Source organism: Argentina anserina, unplaced genomic scaffold (genome assembly GCF_933775445.1).
Source record: "Argentina anserina unplaced genomic scaffold, drPotAnse1.1, whole genome shotgun sequence".
NCBI lineage: Eukaryota > Viridiplantae > Streptophyta > Magnoliopsida > Rosales > Rosaceae > Argentina > Argentina anserina.
This window is the reverse complement of record NW_026089507.1, coordinates 277,020-293,048: the sequence shown is the minus strand read 5'-3', so window position 1 is coordinate 293,048 and position 16,029 is coordinate 277,020.

Here is a 16,029-nt window from a genome sequence, read left to right as displayed (position 1 = left end):
GCAAAACTCTCAAATACAATAGAAACTCGCATCAGAAGCCTTACAGAAAGATACTCAAACGAGAAATGAACAGAAACACAATTGGAATAGTAAAGATACTTAAACGATGTAAAGATACTCAGTTTGAAAGAAACACACTCCCACACTTGCAAAACTCTCAAATTCAATAGAAAGTCGCATTAGAAGCCTTACAGAAAGATACTCAAACGAGAAATGAAAAGATACACAATTGGAATAGTAAAGATACGCAAACGATGTAAAGATACACAATTGGAATAGTAAAGATACGCAAACGATGTAAAGATACTCAGTTTCAAAGAAACACACTCCCGCACTTGCAAAACTCTCAAATATAATAGAAACTCGCATCAGAAGCCTTACAGAAAGATACTCAAACGAGAAATGAAAAGAAACACAATTGGAATAGTAAAGATACGCAAACGATGTAAAGATACTCAGTTTGAAAGAAACACACTCCCACACTTGCAAAACTCTCAAATACAATAGAAAGTCGCATTAGAAGCCTTACAGAAAGATACTCAAACGAGAAATGAAAAGATACACAATTGGAATAGTAAGGATACGCAAACGATGTAAAGATACACAATTGGAATAGTAAAGATACGCAATGGATGTAAAGATACTCAGTTTAAAAGAAACACAGTCGCACACTTACAAAACTCTCAAATTCTATAGAAACTCGCATCAGAAAGTCTTACAGAAAGATACTCAAACGAGAAATGTAAAGATACACAATTGGAATAGTAAAGATACGCAAACGATGTAAAGATACACAATTGGAATAGTACAGATACGCAAACGATGTAAAGATACTCAGGTTGAAAGAAACACAGTCCCACACTTGCAAAACTCTCAAATTCAATAGAAACTCGCATCAGAATCCTTACAGAAATATACTCAAATGAGAAATGAAAAGATACACAATTGGAATAGTAAAGATACGCAAACGATGTAAAGATACACAATTGGAATAGTAAAGATACGCAAACGATGTAAAGATACTCAGTTTGAAAGAAACACACTCCCACACTTGCAAAACTCTCAAATTCAATAGAAACTCGCATCAGAACCCTTACAGAAAGATACTCAAACGAGAAATGAAAAGATACACAATTGGAATAGTAAAGATACGCAAACGATGTAAAGATACACAATTGGAATAGTAAAGATACGCAAACGATGTAAAGATACTCAGGTTGAAAGAAACACAGTCCCACACTTGCAAAACTCTCAAATACAATAGAAACTCGCATCAGAAAGCCTTAGAGAAAGATACTCAAACGAGAAATGAAAAGATACACAATTGGAATAGTAAAGATACGCAAACGATGTAAAGATACACAATTGGAATAGTAAAGATACGCAAACGATGTAAAGATACTCAGTTTAAAAGAAACACAGTCGCACACTTACAAAACTCTCAAATTCTATAGAAACTCGCATCAGAATCCCTTACAGAAAGATACTCAAACGAGAAATGAAAAGATACACAATTGGAATAGTAAAGATACGCAAACGATGTAAAGATACTGAGTTTGAAAGAAACACATTCCCACACTTCCAAACCTGTCAAATACAATAGAAACTCGCATCAGAAGTCTTACAGAATGATACTCAAACGAGAAATGAAAAGATACACAATTGGAATAGTAAAGAAACGCAAACGATGTAAAGATACACAATTGGAATAGTAAAGATACGCAAACGATGTAAAGATATTCAGTTTGAAAGAAACACACTCCCACACTTGCAAAATTCTCAAATTCAATAGAAACTCGCATGAGAAAGCCTTACAGAAAGATCTTCAAACGAGAAATGAAAAGATACACAATTGGAATAGTAAAGATACGCAAACGATGTAAAGATACACAATTGGAATAGTAAAGATACGCAAACGATGTAAAGATACTCAGTTTGAAAGAAACACACTCCCACACTTGCAAAACTCTCAAATACAATAGAAACTCGCATCAGAAAGCCTTAGAGAAAGATACTCAAACGAGAAATGAAAAGATACACAATTGGAATAGTAAAGATACGCAAACGATGTAAAGATACACAATTGGAATAGTAAAGATACGCAAACGATGTAAAGATACTCAGTTTGAAAGAAACACACTCCCACACTTGCAAAACTCTCAAATACAATAGAAACTCGCATCAGAAGCCTTACAGAAAGATACTCAAACGAGAAATGAAAAAATACACAATTGGAATAGTAAAGATACGCAAACGATGTAAAGATACACATTTGGAATAGTAAAGATACGCAAACGATGTAAAGATACTCAGTTTGAAAGAAACACACTCCCACACTTACAAAACTCTCAAATTCAATAGAAAGTCGCATTAGAAGCCTTACAGAAAGATACTCAAACGAGAAATGAAAAGATACACAATTGGAATAGTAAAGATACGCAAACGATGTAAAGATACACAATTGGAATAGTAAAGATACGCAAACGATGTAAAGATACTCAGTTTGAAAGAAACACACTCCCGCACTTGCAAAACTCTCAAATACAATAGAAACTCGCATCAGAAGCCTTACAGAAAGATACTCAAACGAGAAATGAAAAGAAACACAATTGGAATAGTAAAGATACGCAAACGATGTAAAGATACTCAGTTTGAAAGAAACACACTCCCACACTTGCAAAACTCTCAAATACAATAGAAAGTCGCATTAGAAGCCTTACAGAAAGATACTCAAACGAGAAATGAAAAGATACACAATTGGAATAGTAAAGATACGCAAACGATGTAAAGATACACAATTGGAATAGTAAAGATACGCAAACGATGTAAAGATACACAATTGGAATAGTTTTGATACGCAAACGATGTAAAGATACTCAGTTTGAAAGAAACACACTCCCACACTTGCAAAACTCTCAAATACAATAGAAACTCGCATCAGAACGCCTTACAGAAAGATACTCAAACGAGAAATGAAAAGATACACAATTGGAATAGTAAAGATACGCAAACGATGTAAAGATACACAATTGGAATAGTTAAGATACGCAAACGATGTAAAGATACTCAGTTTGAAAGAAACACACTCCCACACTTGGAAAACTCTCAAATTCAATAGAAACTCGCATCAGAAAGCCTTACAGAAAGATACTCAAACGAGAAATGAAAAGATACACAATTGGAATAGTAAAGATACGCAAACGATGTAAAGATACACAATTGGAATAGTAAAGATACGCAAACGATGTAAAGATACTCAGTTTGAAAGAAACACACTCCCACACTTGCAAAACTCTCAAATACAATAGAAACTCGCATCAGAAGCCTTACAGAAAGATACTCAAACGAGAAATGAAAAAATACACAATTGGAATAGTAAAGATACGCAAACGATGTAAAGATACACAATTGGAATAGTAAAGATACGCAAACGATGTAAAGATACTCAGTTTGAAAGAAACACACTCCCACACTTGCAAAACTCTCAAATTCAATAGAAACTCGCATCAGAATCCTTACAGAAAGATACTCAAACGAGAAATGAAAAGATACACAATTGGAATAGTAAAGATACGCAAACGATGTAAAGATACACAATTGGAATAGTAAAAATACGCAAACGATGTAAAGATACTCAGTTTGAAAGAAACACACTCCCAGACTTGCAAAACTCTCAAATACAATAGAAACTCGCATCAGAAGCCTTACAGAAAGATACTCAAACGAGAAATGAAAAGAAACACAATTGGAATAGTAAAGATACGCAAACGATGTAAAGATACTCAGTTTGAAAGTAACACACTCCCACACTTGCAAAACTCTCAAATACAATAAAAACTCGCATCAGAAGCCTTACAGAAAGATACTCAAACGAGAAATGAAAAAATACACAATTGGAATAGTAAAGATACGCAAACGATGTAAAGATACACAATTGGAATAGTAAAGATACGCAAACGATGTAAAGATACTCAGTTTGAAAGAAACACACTCCCACACTTGCAAAACTCTCAAATTCAATAGAAACTCGCATCAGAATCCTTACAGAAAGATACTCAAACGAGAAATGAAAAGATACACAATTGGAATAGTAAAGATACGCAAACGATGTAAAGATACACAATTGGAATAGTAAAAATACGCAAACGATGTAAAGATACTCAGTTTGAAAGAAACACACTCCCACACTTGCAAAACTCTCAAATACAATAGAAACTCGCATCAGAAGCCTTACAGAAAGATACTCAAACGAGAAATGAAAAGAAACACAATTGGAATAGTAAAGATACGCAAACGATGTAAAGATACTCAGTTTGAAAGAAACACACTCCCACACTTGCAAAACTCTCAAATTCAATAGAAACTCGCATCAGAATCCTTACAGAAATATACTCAAATGAGAAATGAAAAGATACACAATTGGAATAGTAAAGATACGCAAACGATGTAAAGACACACAATTGGAATAGTAAAGATACGCAAACGATGTAAAGATACTCAGTTTGAAAGAAACACACTCCCACACTTGCAAAACTCTCAAATTCAATAGAAACTCGCATCAGAATCCTTAAAGAAAGATACTCAAACGAGAAATGAAAAGATACACAATTGGAATAGTAAAGATACGCAAACGATGTAAAGATACACAATTGGAATAGTAAAGATACGCAAACGATGTAAAGATACTCAGGTTGAAAGAAACACACTCCCACACTTGCAAAACTCTCAAATACAATAGAAACTCGCATCAGAAGCCTTACAGAAAGATACTCAAACGAGAAATGAAAAAATACACAATTGGAATAGTAAAGATACGCAAACGAGAAATGAAAAGATACACAATTGGAATAGTAAAGATACGCAAACGATGTAAAGATACTCAGTTTGAAAGAAACACACTCCCACACTTGCAAAACTCTCAAATTCAATAGAAACTCGCATCAGAATCCTTACAGAAAGATACTCAAACGAGAAATGAAAAGATACACAATTAGAATAGTAAAGATACGCAAACGATGTAAAGATACACAATTGGAATAGTAAAGATACGCAAACGATGTAAAGATACTCAGTTTGAAAGAAACACACTCCCACACTTGCAAAACTCTCAAATACAATAGAAACTCGCATCAGAAGCCTTACAGAAAGATACTCAAACGAGAAATGAAAAAATACACAATTGAAATAGTAAAGATACGCAAACGATGTAAAGATACACAATTGGAATAGTAAAGATACGCAAACGATGAAAAGATACTCAGTTTGAAAGAAACACACTCCCACACTTGCAAAACTCTCAAATACAATAGAAACTCGCATCAGAATCCTTACAGAAAGATACTCAAACGAGAAATGAAAAGATACACAATTGGAATAGTAAAGATACGCAAACGATGTAAAGATACACAATTGGAATAGTAAAAATACGCAAACGATGTAAAGATACTCAGTTTGAAAGAAACACACTCCCACACTTGCAAAACTCTCAAATACAATAGAAACTCGCATCAGAAGCCTTACAGAAAGATACTCAAACGAGAAATGAAAAGAAACACAATTGGAATAGTAAAGATACGCAAACGATGTAAAGATACTCAGTTTGAAAGAAACACACTCCCACACTTGCAAAACTCTCAAATTCAATAGAAACTCGCATCAGAATCCTTACAGAAAGATACTCAAACGAGAAATGAAAAGATACACAATTGGAATAGTAAAGATACGCAAACGATGTAAAGATACACAATTGGAATAGTAAAAATACGCAAACGATGTAAAGATACTCAGTTTGAAAGAAACACACTCCCACACTTGCAAAACTCTCAAATACAATAGAAACTCGCATCAGAAGCCTTACAGAAAGATACTCAAACGAGAAATGAAAAGAAACACAATTGGAATAGTAAAGATACGCAAACGATGTAAAGATACTCAGTTTGAAAGAAACACACTCCCACACTTGCAAAACTCTCAAATTCAATAGAAACTCGCATCAGAATCCTTACAGAAATATACTCAAATGAGAAATGAAAAGATACACAATTGGAATAGTAAAGATACGCAAACGATGTAAAGACACACAATTGGAATAGTAAAGATACGCAAACGATGTAAAGATACTCAGTTTGAAAGAAACACACTCCCACACTTGCAAAACTCTCAAATTCAATAGAAACTCGCATCAGAATCCTTAAAGAAAGATACTCAAACGAGAAATGAAAAGATACACAATTGGAATAGTAAAGATACGCAAACGATGTAAAGATACACAATTGGAATAGTAAAGATACGCAAACGATGTAAAGATACTCAGGTTGAAAGAAACACACTCCCACACTTGCAAAACTCTCAAATACAATAGAAACTCGCATCAGAAGCCTTACAGAAAGATACTCAAACGAGAAATGAAAAAATACACAATTGGAATAGTAAAGATACGCAAACGAGAAATGAAAAGATACACAATTGGAATAGTAAAGATACGCAAACGATGTAAAGATACTCAGTTTGAAAGAAACACACTCCCACACTTGCAAAACTCTCAAATTCAATAGAAACTCGCATCAGAATCCTTACAGAAAGATACTCAAACGAGAAATGAAAAGATACACAATTGGAATAGTAAAGATACGCAAACGATGTAAAGATACACAATTGGAATAGTAAAGATACGCAAACGATGTAAAGATACTCAGTTTGAAAGAAACACACTCCCACACTTGCAAAACTCTCAAATACAATAGAAACTCGCATCATAAGCCTTACAGAAAGATACTCAAACGAGAAATGAAAAAATACACAATTGAAATAGTAAAGATACGCAAACGATGTAAAGATACACAATTGGAATAGTAAAGATACGCAAACGATGTAAAGATACTCAGTTTGAAAGAAACACACTCCCACACTTGCAAAACTCTCAAATACAATAGAAACTCGCATCAGAATCCTTACAGAAAGATACTCAAACGAGAAATGAAAAAATACACAATTGGAATAGTAAAGATACGCAAACGATGTAAAGATACACAATTGGAATAGTAAAAATACGCAAACGATGTAAAGATACTCAGTTTGAAAGAAACACACTCCCACACTTGCAAAACTCTCAAATACAATAGAAACTCGCATCAGAAGCCTTACAGAAAGATACTCAAACGAGAAATGAAAAGAAACACAATTGGAATAGTAAAGATACGCAAACGATGTAAAGATACTCAGTTTGAAAGAAACACACTCCCACACTTGCAAAACTCTCAAATTCAATAGAAACTCGCATCAGAATCCTTACAGAAATATACTCAAATGAGAAATGAAAAGATACACAATTGGAATAGTAAAGATACGCAAACGATGTAAAGACACACAATTGGAATAGTAAAGATACGCAAACGATGTAAAGATACTCAGTTTGAAAGAAACACACTCCCACACTTGCAAAACTCTCAAATTCAATAGAAACTCGCATCAGAATCCTTAAAGAAAGATACTCAAACGAGAAATGAAAAGATACACAATTGGAATAGTAAAGATACGCAAACGATGTAAAGATACACAATTGGAATAGTAAAGATACGCAAACGATGTAAAGATACTCAGTTTGAAAGAAACACACTCCCACACTTGCAAAACTCTCAAATACAATAGAAACTCGCATCAGAAGCCTTACAGAAAGATACTCAAACGAGAAATGAAAAAATACACAATTGGAATAGTAAAGATACGCAAACGATGTAAAGATACACAATTGGAATAGTAAAGATACGCAAACGATGTAAAGATACTCAGTTTGAAAGAAACACACTCCCACACTTGCAAAACTCTCAAATTCAATAGAAACTCGCATCAGAATCCTTACAGAAAGATACTCAAACGAGAAATGAAAAGAAACACAATTGGAATAGTAAAGATACGCAAACGATGTAAAGATACTCAGTTTGAAAGTAACACACTCCCACACTTGCAAAACTCTCAAATACAATAAAAACTCGCATCAGAAGCCTTACAGAAAGATACTCAAACGAGAAATGAAAAAATACACAATTGGAATAGTAAAGATACGCAAACGATGTAAAGATACACAATTGGAATAGTAAAGATACGCAAACGATGTAAAGATACTCAGTTTGAAAGAAACACACTCCCACACTTGCAAAACTCTCAAATTCAATAGAAACTCGCATCAGAATCCTTACAGAAAGATACTCAAACGAGAAATGAAAAGATACACAATTGGAATAGTAAAGATACGCAAACGATGTAAAGATACACAATTGGAATAGTAAAAATACGCAAACGATGTAAAGATACTCAGTTTGAAAGAAACACACTCCCACACTTGCAAAACTCTCAAATACAATAGAAACTCGCATCAGAAGCCTTACAGAAAGATACTCAAACGAGAAATGAAAAGATACACAATTGGAATAGTAAAGATACGCAAACGATGTAAAGATACTCAGTTTGAAAGAAACACACTCCCACACTTGCAAAACTCTCAAATTCAATAGAAACTCGCATCAGAATCCTTACAGAAATATACTCAAATGAGAAATGAAAAGATACACAATTGGAATAGTAAAGATACGCAAACGATGTAAAGACACACAATTGGAATAGTAAAGATACGCAAACGATGTAAAGATACTCAGTTTGAAAGAAACACACTCCCACACTTGCAAAACTCTCAAATTCAATAGAAACTCGCATCAGAATCCTTAAAGAAAGATACTCAAACGAGAAATGAAAAGATACACAATTGGAATAGTAAAGATACGCAAACGATGTAAAGATACACAATTGGAATAGTAAAGATACGCAAACGATGTAAAGATACTCAGGTTGAAAGAAACACACTCCCACACTTGCAAAACTCTCAAATACAATAGAAACTCGCATCAGAAGCCTTACAGAAAGATACTCAAACGAGAAATGAAAAAATACACAATTGGAATAGTAAAGATACGCAAACGAGAAATGAAAAGATACACAATTGGAATAGTAAAGATACGCAAACGATGTAAAGATACTCAGTTTGAAAGAAACACACTCCCACACTTGCAAAACTCTCAAATTCAATAGAAACTCGCATCAGAATCCTTACAGAAAGATACTCAAACGAGAAATGAAAAGATACACAATTAGAATAGTAAAGATACGCAAACGATGTAAAGATACACAATTGGAATAGTAAAGATACGCAAACGATGTAAAGATACTCAGTTTGAAAGAAACACACTCCCACACTTGCAAAACTCTCAAATACAATAGAAACTCGCATCAGAAGCCTTACAGAAAGATACTCAAACGAGAAATGAAAAAATACACAATTGAAATAGTAAAGATACGCAAACGATGTAAAGATACACAATTGGAATAGTAAAGATACGCAAACGATGAAAAGATACTCAGTTTGAAAGAAACACACTCCCACACTTGCAAAACTCTCAAATACAATAGAAACTCGCATCAGAATCCTTACAGAAAGATACTCAAACGAGAAATGAAAAGATACACAATTGGAATAGTAAAGATACGCAAACGATGTAAAGATACACAATTGGAATAGTAAAAATACGCAAACGATGTAAAGATACTCAGTTTGAAAGAAACACACTCCCACACTTGCAAAACTCTCAAATACAATAGAAACTCGCATCAGAAGCCTTACAGAAAGATACTCAAACGAGAAATGAAAAGAAACACAATTGGAATAGTAAAGATACGCAAACGATGTAAAGATACTCAGTTTGAAAGAAACACACTCCCACACTTGCAAAACTCTCAAATTCAATAGAAACTCGCATCAGAATCCTTACAGAAAGATACTCAAACGAGAAATGAAAAGATACACAATTGGAATAGTAAAGATACGCAAACGATGTAAAGATACACAATTGGAATAGTAAAAATACGCAAACGATGTAAAGATACTCAGTTTGAAAGAAACACACTCCCACACTTGCAAAACTCTCAAATACAATAGAAACTCGCATCAGAAGCCTTACAGAAAGATACTCAAACGAGAAATGAAAAGAAACACAATTGGAATAGTAAAGATACGCAAACGATGTAAAGATACTCAGTTTGAAAGAAACACACTCCCACACTTGCAAAACTCTCAAATTCAATAGAAACTCGCATCAGAATCCTTACAGAAATATACTCAAATGAGAAATGAAAAGATACACAATTGGAATAGTAAAGATACGCAAACGATGTAAAGACACACAATTGGAATAGTAAAGATACGCAAACGATGTAAAGATACTCAGTTTGAAAGAAACACACTCCCACACTTGCAAAACTCTCAAATTCAATAGAAACTCGCATCAGAATCCTTAAAGAAAGATACTCAAACGAGAAATGAAAAGATACACAATTGGAATAGTAAAGATACGCAAACGATGTAAAGATACACAATTGGAATAGTAAAGATACGCAAACGATGTAAAGATACTCAGGTTGAAAGAAACACACTCCCACACTTGCAAAACTCTCAAATACAATAGAAACTCGCATCAGAAGCCTTACAGAAAGATACTCAAACGAGAAATGAAAAGATACACAATTGGAATAGTAAAGATACGCAAACGAGAAATGAAAAGATACACAATTGGAATAGTAAAGATACGCAAACGATGTAAAGATACTCAGTTTGAAAGAAACACACTCCCACACTTGCAAAACTCTCAAATTCAATAGAAACTCGCATCAGAATCCTTACAGAAAGATACTCAAACGAGAAATGAAAAGATACACAATTGGAATAGTAAAGATACGCAAACGATGTAAAGATACACAATTGGAATAGTAAAGATACGCAAACGATGTAAAGATACTCAGTTTGAAAGAAACACACTCCCACACTTGCAAAACTCTCAAATACAATAGAAACTCGCATCATAAGCCTTACAGAAAGATACTCAAACGAGAAATGAAAAAATACACAATTGAAATAGTAAAGATACGCAAACGATGTAAAGATACACAATTGGAATAGTAAAGATACGCAAACGATGAAAAGATACTCAGTTTGAAAGAAACACACTCCCACACTTGCAAAACTCTCAAATACAATAGAAACTCGCATCAGAATCCTTACAGAAAGATACTCAAACGAGAAATGAAAAGATACACAATTGGAATAGTAAAGATACGCAAACGATGTAAAGATACACAATTGGAATAGTAAAAATACGCAAACGATGTAAAGATACTCAGTTTGAAAGAAACACACTCCCACACTTGCAAAACTCTCAAATACAATAGAAACTCGCATCAGAAGCCTTACAGAAAGATACTCAAACGAGAAATGAAAAGAAACACAATTGGAATAGTAAAGATACGCAAACGATGTAAAGATACTCAGTTTGAAAGAAACACACTCCCACACTTGCAAAACTCTCAAATTCAATAGAAACTCGCATCAGAATCCTTACAGAAATATACTCAAATGAGAAATGAAAAGATACACAATTGGAATAGTAAAGATACGCAAACGATGTAAAGATACACAATTGGAATAGTAAAGATACGCAAACGATGTAAAGATACTCAGTTTGAAAGAAACACACTCCCACACTTGCAAAACTCTCAAATTCAATAGAAACTCGCATCAGAATCCTTACAGAAAGATACTCAAACGAGAAATGAAAAGATACACAATTGGAATAGTAAAGATACGCAAACGATGTAAAGATACACAATTGGAATAGTAAAGATACGCAAACGATGTAAAGATACTCAGGTTGTGATAAGCGCACTTTGTGCGACGTTCTTAACATATTTTTACTTCCATTTATACTTTACTTAGCCCTTATTATTGTAGTATAGAGTCATTGAGTCGAGTTAGGAGTCTTTAGTGACGTTCAATTGTATATAAGTAATTTAGGATTTATTTTAAGTCATAGTTTTAGAATCCAAACCAAAACCCCCAATAACATGATAAGTGTTGAGGCCCTTTTGATTCCCCGGACTGAACGATCCCTGCTTATTCTATACTAACGATGATGTTTTTCAGGGTATTTTATAGACGTTCTAATCAACGCTCTATCAGGTTGAAAGAAACACAGTCCCACACTTGCAAAACTCTCAAATACAATAGAAACTCGCATCAGAAGCCTTACAGAAAGATACTCAAACGAGAAATGAAAAAATACACAATTGGAATAGTAAAGATACGCAAACGATGTAAAGATACACAATTGGAATAGTAAAGATACGCAAACGATGTAAAGATACTCAGTTTGAAAGAAACACACTCCCACACTTGCAAAACTCTCAAATTCAATAGAAACTCGCATCAGAATCCTTACAGAAAGATACTCAAACGAGAAATGAAAAGATACACAATTGGAATAGTAAAGATACGCAAACGATGTAAAGATACACAATTGGAATAGTAAAGATACGCAAACGATGTAAAGATACTCAGTTTGAAAGAAACACACTCCCACACTTGCAAAACTCTCAAATACAATAGAAACTCGCATCAGAAGCCTTACAGAAAGATACTCAAACGAGAAATGAAAAAATACACAATTGAAATAGTAAAGATACGCAAACGATGTAAAGATACACAATTGGAATAGTAAAGATACGCAAACGATGAAAAGATACTCAGTTTGAAAGAAACACACTCCCACACTTGCAAAACTCTCAAATACAATAGAAACTCGCATCAGAAGCCTTACAGAAAGATACTCAAACGAGAAATGAACAGAAACACAATTGGAATAGTAAAGATACGCAAACGATGTAAAGATACTCAGTTTGAAAGAAACACACTCCCACACTTGCAAAACTCTCAAATTCAATAGAAACTCGCATCAGAATCCTTACAGAAATATACTCAAATGAGAAATGAAAAGATACACAATTGGAATAGTAAAGATACGCAAACGATGTAAAGATACACAATTGGAATAGTAAAGATACGCAAACGATGTAAAGATACTCAGTTTGAAAGAAACACACTCCCACACTTGCAAAACTCTCAAATTCAATAGAAACTCGCATCAGAATCCTTACAGAAAGATACTCAAACGAGAAATGAAAAGATACACAATTGGAATAGTAAAGATACGCAAACGATGTAAAGATACACAATTGGAATAGTAAAGATACGCAAACGATGTAAAGATACTCAGGTTGAAAGAAACACAGTCCCACACTTGCAAAACTCTCAAATACAATAGAAACTCGCATCAGAAGCCTTACAGAAAGATACTCAAACGAGAAATGAAAAAATACACAATTGGAATAGTAAAGATACGCAAACGATGTAAAGATACACAATTGGAATAGTAAAGATACGCAAACGATGTAAAGATACTCAGTTTGAAAGAAACACACTCCCACACTTGCAAAACTCTCAAATTCAATAGAAACTCGCATCAGAATCCTTACAGAAAGATACTCAAACGAGAAATGAAAAGATACACAATTGGAATAGTAAAGATACGCAAACGATGTAAAGATACACAATTGGAATAGTAAAGATACGCAAACGATGTAAAGATACTCAGTTTGAAAGAAACACACTCCCACACTTGCAAAACTCTCAAATACAATAGAAACTCGCATCAGAAGCCTTACAGAAAGATACTCAAACGAGAAATGAAAAAATACACAATTGGAATAGTAAAGATACGCAAACGATGTAAAGATACACAATTGGAATAGTAAAGATACGCAAACGATGTAAAGATACTCAGTTTGAAAGAAACACACTCCCACACTTGCAAAACTCTCAAATTGAATAGAAACTCGCTTCAGAAGCCTTACAGAAATATACTCAAACGAGAAATGAAAAGATACACAATTGGAATAGTAAAGATACGCAAACGATGTAAAGATACACAATTGGAATAGTAAAGATACGCAAACGATGTAAAGATACTCAGTTTGAAAGAAACACACTCCCACACTTGCAAAACTCTCAAATTCAATAGAAACTCGCTTCAGAAGCCTTACAGAAATATACTTAAACGAGAAATGAAAAGATACACAATTGGAATAGTAAAGATACGCAAACGATGTAAAGCTCCACAATTGGAATAGTAAAGATACGCAAACGATGTAAAGATACTCAGTTTGAAAGAAACACACTCCCACACTTGGAAAACTCTCAAATTCAATAGAAACTCGCATCAGAAAGCCTTACAGAAAGATACTCAAACGAGAAATGAAAAGATACACAATTGGAATAGTAAAGATACGCAAACGATGTAAAGATACACAATTGGAATAGTAAAGATACGCAAACGATGAAAAGATACTCAGTTTGAAAGAAACACACTCCCACACTTGCAAAACTCTCAAATACAATAGAAACTCGCATCAGAAGCCTTACAGAAAGATACTCAAACGAGAAATGAACAGAAACACAATTGGAATAGTAAAGATACGCAAACGATGTAAAGATACTCAGTTTGAAAGAAACACACTCCCACACTTGCAAAACTCTCAAATTCAATAGAAACTCGCATCAGAATCCTTACAGAAATATACTCAAATGAGAAATGAAAAGATACACAATTGGAATAGTAAAGATACGCAAACGATGTAAAGATACACAATTGGAATAGTAAAGATACGCAAACGATGTAAAGATACTCAGTTTGAAAGAAACACACTCCCACACTTGCAAAACTCTCAAATTCAATAGAAACTCGCATCAGAATCCTTACAGAAAGATACTCAAACGAGAAATGAAAAGATACACAATTGGAATAGTAAAGATACGCAAACGATGTAAAGATACACAATTGGAATAGTAAAGATACGCAAACGATGTAAAGATACTCAGGTTGTGATAAGCGCACTTTGTGCGACGTTCTTAACATATTTTTACTTCCATTTATACTTTACTTAGCCCTTATTATTGTAGTATAGAGTCATTGAGTCGAGTTAGGAGTCTTTAGTGACGTTCAATTGTATATAAGTAATTTAGGATTTATTTTAAGTCATAGTTTTAGAATCCAAACCAAAACCCCCAATAACATGATAAGTGTTGAGGCCCTTTTGATTCCCCGGACTGAACGATCCCTGCTTATTCTATACTAACGATGATGTTTTTCAGGGTATTTTATAGACGTTCTAATCAACGCTCTATCAGGTTGAAAGAAACACAGTCCCACACTTGCAAAACTCTCAAATACAATAGAAACTCGCATCAGAAGCCTTACAGAAAGATACTCAAACGAGAAATGAAAAAATACACAATTGGAATAGTAAAGATACGCAAACGATGTAAAGATACACAATTGGAATAGTAAAGATACGCAAACGATGTAAAGATACTCAGTTTGAAAGAAACACACTCCCACACTTGCAAAACTCTCAAATTCAATAGAAACTCGCATCAGAATCCTTACAGAAAGATACTCAAACGAGAAATGAAAAGATACACAATTGGAATAGTAAAGATACGCAAACGATGTAAAGATACACAATTGGAATAGTAAAGATACGCAAACGATGTAAAGATACTCAGTTTGAAAGAAACACACTCCCACACTTGCAAAACTCTCAAATACAATAGAAACTCGCATCAGAAGCCTTACAGAAAGATACTCAAACGAGAAATGAAAAAATACACAATTGGAATAGTAAAGATACGCAAACGATGTAAAGATACACAATTGGAATAGTAAAGATACGCAAACGATGTAAAGATACTCAGTTTGAAAGAAACACACTCCCACACTTGCAAAACTCTCAAATTGAATAGAAACTCGCTTCAGAAGCCTTACAGAAATATACTCAAACGAGAAATGAAAAGATACACAATTGGAATAGTAAAGATACGCAAACGATGTAAAGATACACAATTGGAATAGTAAAGATACGCAAACGATGTAAAGATACTCAGTTTGAAAGAAACACACTCCCACACTTGCAAAACTCTCAAATTCAATAGAAACTCGCATCAGAATCCTTACAGAAATATACTCAAATGAGAAATGAAAAGATACACAATTGGAATAGTAAAGATACGCAAACGATGTAAAGATACACAATTGG